Genomic DNA, 6,000 nt, shown 5'->3' on the forward strand with positions numbered 1-6,000 from the left:
TACTCCTGATATAGAATAGAAACTTGCAATGATAAAGTGAAGGGGTGCGAAAAGCTAATTCACTGGATGATTTACCCATCCCTGAATGGCTCTTATGGTTAAACCCTGTGAGTCTGTTCAAAGGAATAGGTGAATGGATATCGGGTGTAATTCATGTCCTAATTCAAGCAGTTTTAGTGATACTAATCATTGCAGGGATGATAAAGTTATTTGTTATGCAATAAAGAAAATTCTTAGTATAATTGCAAATGTTTTCCAGGTAAACGTAAAGCTAAAATCGACACTGACTCTGAGATAAGGCAAACTCAAGTGATGCTTACCTTGATAATAAAGTAAACTCAAGTGATGACTACCTCAATAACTGCACTCCAACCTGAATGTATATTCTGCAACAAGCAAACTTCAGTGACTTGGCGGATTGTATTTCAGAAGACCAAAGATCTGATAGAAGACAAAGAGCCCACAGAGAACTTACAAAGACTCACTGACAATATGGACTCTATGAATTATACTAACAACCAAAAACTATATTTTCTAACACATATTTTAATATATTAAAATGTCTATATTTCTCTGTCATAAAAATTTATCTATACAGTATCATCCCCTTATGATAATCCCTCAATAGAAATAGGGTTAGAAGGAACAGAAGGTCTGACCCACAAGTATAATTTGAATGGATACACAGCATGTCGGTATCCCATGATATACACCGGATAAGCCATGTATTTCGTGAAGTAGAGTTATCTTGCAGACCTGAGTAACAGGAAGGGATCAGTTAGGGCAAGGTAGATCAGATGATAAAAAGAGGGGAATTGTTAAAGAAATAATTAATCTTCATTTTGTTAACCCCTTAATCCCATATGACGTACTATCCCGTCGAGGTGACCTGGGACTTAATTCCCAGTGACGGGATAGTACGTCATATGCGATCGGCCGCGCTCACGGGGGGATTGCGGCCGATCGCGGCCGGGTGTCAGCTGACTATTGCAGCTGACATCCGGCACTATGTGCCAGGAGCGGTCACGGACCGCTCCCGGTACATTAACCCCCGGCACACCGCGATCAAACATGATCGCGGTGTGGCGGCGGTACAGGGAAGCATCGCGCAGGAAGGGGGCTCCCTGCGGGCTTCCCTGAGACGATCGGTACAAGGTGATGTGCTCACCTTGTACCGAACGTCTTCTCCCTGCAGGCCCCGGATCCAAAATGGCCGCGGGGCTGCATCCGGGTCCTGCAGGGAATACTTCCGGGTCAGGAGCAGGCTGTAGCTCTTTAAGACTGCAGCGATGAATGAGATCGCCGATCTTACAGAGTGCTGTGCAGACTGTAAGATCGGCGATCCGTGATTTCCCCCCTGAGACTAAGTAAAAACGTTAAAAAAAAAAATTCCACGTGTAAAAAAAAAAATTACTAAATAAATAAAATTAAAAAAAAATATTCCCATAAATACATTTCTTTATCAAAAAAAAAAAAACAATAAAAGTACACATATTTAGTATCGCCACGTCCGTAACGACCCAACCTATAAAACTGTCCCACTAGTTAACCCCTTCAGTGAACACCGTAAGAAAAAAAAAAAAAAACGAGCCAAAAAACAACGCTTTATTATCATACCGCCGAACAAAAAGTGGAATAACACGCGATCAAAAAGACGGATATAAATATCCATGATACCGCTGAAAACGTCATCTTGTCCCGCAAAAAACGAGCCACCACAAAGCATAATAAGCAAAAAAATAAAAAAGTTATAGTCCTGAGAATAAAGCGATGCCAAAATAATTATTTTTTCTATAAAATACCTTTTATTGTATAAAAGCGCCAAAACATAAAAAATGATATAAATGAGGTATCGCTGTAATCGTACTGACCCGACAAATAAAACTGCTTCATCCACTTTACCAAACGCAGAACGGTATAAACGCCTCCCCCAAAAGAAATTCATGAATAGCTGGTTTTTGGTCATTCTGCCTCACAAAAATTGGAATAAAAAGTGATCAAAAACTGTCACGTGTCCAAAAATGTTACCAATAAAAACGTCAACTCGTCCCGCAAAAAAAAAAAACTCACATGACTCTGTGGACCAAAATATGGAAAAATTATAGGTCTCAAAATGTGGAGACGCAAAAACTTTTTTGCTATAAAAAAAGCATATTTTAGTGTGTGACGGCTGCCATTCATAAAAATCTGATATAAAAAATGCTATAAAAGTAAATCAAACCCCCCTTCATCACTCCCTTAGTTAGGGAAAAGTAATAAAATTAGGGCTAGGGTTAGGGTTAGGGTTGGGGCTATAGGGTTAGGGCTAGGGTTAGGGCTAGGGTTGGGGCTAGGGTTGGGATTAGGGCTAGGGTTGGGGCTAGGGTTTGGGATGGGGCTAAGGTTGGAGTTAGGGTTGGGGCTAAAGTTAGGGTTGGGGCTAAAGTTAGGGTTAGGGTTGGGACTAAAGTTAGGGTTAGGGTTGGGGCTAAAGTTAGGGTTAGGGTTTGGATTATATTTACGGTTGGGATTAGGGTTGGGATTAGAACTAGGGGTGTGTCAGGGTTAGGGGTGTGGTTAGGGTTACCGTTGGGATTAGGGTTAGGGGTGTGTTAGGGTTAGGGCTTCAGGTAGAATTGGGGAGTTTCCACTGTTCAGGCACATCAGGGGCTCTCCAAACGCGACATGGCGTCCGATCTCAATTCCAGCCAATTCTGCGTTGAAAAAGTAAAACAGTGCTCCTTCCCTTCCGAGCTCTCCGGTGCGCCCAAACAGGGGTTTACCCCAACATATGGGGTATCAGCGTACTCAGAACAAATTGGACAACAACTTTTGGGGTCCAAGTTCTCTTGTTATCCTTGGGAAAATAAAAATGTGGGGGGCTAAAAATCATTTTTGTGGGGAAAATAAGATTTTTATTTTCGCGGCTCTGCGTTACCCACATATGGGGTATCGGCGTACTCAGGACAAATTGGACAACAACTTTTGGGGTCCACTTTATCCTGTTACCCTTGTGAAAATACAAAACTGGGGGCTAAAAAATCATTTTTGTGAAAAAAAAAAAGAATTTTTATTTTCACGGCTCTGCGTTATAAACTGTAGTGAAACACTTGGGGGTTCAAAATTCTCACAACACATCTAGATAAGTTCCTTGGGGGGTCTAGTTTCCAATATGGGGTCACTTGTGGGGGGTTTCTACTGTTTGGGTACATCAGGGGCTCTGCAAATGCAACGTGATGCCTGCAGACCAATCCATCTAAGTCTGTATTCCAAATGGCGCTCCTTCCCTTCCGAGCTCTGCCATACGCCAAAACAGTGCTTTCCCCCCACATATGGGGTATCAGCGTACTCAGGACAAATTGAGCAACAACTTTCGGGGTCCAATTTATCCTGTTACCCTTGTGAAAATACAAAACTGGGGACTAAAAAATCATTTTTGTGAAAAAAAAAAAGAATTTTTATTTTCATGGCTCTGCTTTATAAACTGTAGTGAAACACTTGGGGGCTCAAAGCTCTCAAAACACATCTAGATAAGTTCCTTAGGGGGTCTACTTTCCAAAATGGTGTCACTTGTGGGGTTTTCAATGTTTAGGCACATCAGGGGCTCTCCAAACGCAACATGGCGTCCCGTCTCAATTCCAGTCAATTTTGCATTGAAAAGTCAAATGGGGCTCCTTCCCTTCCGAGCTCTGCCATGCGCCCAAACAATGGTTTACACCCACATATGGGGTATCAGCATACTCAGGACAAATTGCACAACAACTTTTGTGGTCTAATTTCTTCTCTCACCCTTGGGAAAATAAAAAATTGGGGGCAAAAAGATCATTTTTGTGAAAAAATATGATTTTTTATTTTTACGGCTCTGCATTATAAACTTCTATGAAGCACTTGTTGGGTCAAAGTGCTCACTACACATCTAGATAAGTTCCTCAAGGGGTCTACTTTCCAGAATGGTGTCACTTGTCAGGGGTTTCACTGTTTAGGCACATCAGGGGCTCTCCAAACGCAACATGGCGTCCCATCTCAATTCCAGTCAATTTTGCATTGAAAAGTCAAATGGTGCTCCTTTCCTTCCGAGCTCTGCCATGCGCCCAAACAGTGGTTTATCCCCACATATTGGGTATCAACGTACTCAGGACAAATTGAACAACAACTTTTGGGGTCTATTTTCTCCTGTTACCCTTGGTAAAATAAAACAAATTGGAGCTGAAATAAATTTTGTGTGAAAAAAAGTTAAATGTTCATTTTTATTTAAACATTCCAAAAATTCCTGTAAAACACCTGAAGGGTTAATAAACTTCTTGAATGTGGTTTTGAGCACCTTGAGGGGTGCAGTTTTTAGAATGGTGTCACACTTGGGTATTTTCTATCATATAGACCCCTCAAAATGACTTCAAATGAGATGTGGTCCCTAAAAAAAAAAAGGTGTGGTAAAAATGAGAAATTGCTGGTCAACTTTTAACCCTTATAACTCCCTAATAAAAAAAAATTTGGTTCCAAAATTGTGCTGATGTAAAGTAGACATGTGGGAAATGTTACTTATTAAGTATTTTGCATGACATATCTCTGTGATTTAAGGGTATAAAAATTCAAAGGATAGCAGAAAAAAGATGACTCCAGCTTCATTAAAATCTTTCAAACTTTAATTTCGCATAGTAAAAATACAGAGAAGACTCCTGGGACAACACCATAGCCCATGAGGTAAGCAACGCGTTTCGACCGACGCAGCGGTCTTTGTCACAGCTGATCTAATTATCACTTCATCCGGTATAAGAAGGAGAACCTAACCAATGGAATGGTGAGAAATCCTCACATGACCAAATGGTCCTAATATACACGGGAACTAGACAAATGAAACAATATACATGTATAACACACAAATATATAACGACACACCTACATATGAAAATACATAAAATAATATATAAGAATACAATTGTGCAAAAATGTTAAAATACTTCCAAAAAGGGGGAAAAAAAAGGGGAAAAGAAAACGAACATGTTTATTCTGCATGGTAAAGCTCTATTAGTAATGGAACATCAATTCGTTCCTTTTATTCATGCCATTAGGAAACCCGGTGCCCAGATTAAAGATCCAAAATGCCTCCCTGGTAAGTAACATTCTCTGGGCTTACCTCATGGGCTATGGTGTTGTCCCAGGAGTCTTCTCTGTATTTTTACTATGCAAAATTAAAGTTTGAAAGATTTTAATGAAGCTGGAGCCATCTTTTTTCTGCTATCCTATGGATTTCCTTCACGTCTTGTCAGGACGGAGTTCCGGGCTTCTCATATGATCGGTGAGGTGGCTTTTTTCTGTGTTGCTGAGTATATAAAAATTCAAAGTTGGAAAATTGCAAAATTTTCAAAATTTTCGCCAAATTTCCGTTTTTTTCTCAAATAAACGCAAGTTATATCGAATACATTTTACCACTAACATGAAGTACCATACGTCACGAGAAAACAATGTCAGAATCACTGGGATCCGTTGAAGCGTTCCAGAGTTATAACCTCATAAAGGGACAGTGGTCAGAATTGTAAAAATTGGCCCGGTCATTAACGTGCAAATCACCCTCGGGGCTTAAGGGGTTAAATATCAGAAATTAGCCGAAAAACAAAGTATTGCATAAGATGTTATCATCTGTCTCCCCTTGTGAACAGTTTCCCGTTACATTCCACATAGCAGTGGTCAGAATTTCTCAAAATCCAGAATGTTCAGCCAAAATCTAATAAAACCGCAGACATGCACAACAACTCTCCTCATTCTTTCACATCATCCATCTTTTATCCCAGGATGTTTTTTTTTTTTACAACTTATTGTATAAGACATTCATTTGTGCCAATTTATTATGTAACTCTACATCTTGGGCCTTTATAAACGCAGCCCTAAAAATAAAAGACCAGAGACTATTTGGACAGACAACGAGCGTGTGTCTCTCTGATTATTGCTTCATTGCATAGGTACCTAAAGACAGAACACCTGAGTAGGTTGGAAATCCCTTCTCTAACGGGTTTAACCCCATCC

Source organism: Ranitomeya imitator, chromosome 7 (genome assembly GCF_032444005.1).
Source record: "Ranitomeya imitator isolate aRanImi1 chromosome 7, aRanImi1.pri, whole genome shotgun sequence".
Taxonomy (NCBI): Eukaryota; Metazoa; Chordata; class Amphibia; order Anura; family Dendrobatidae; genus Ranitomeya; species Ranitomeya imitator.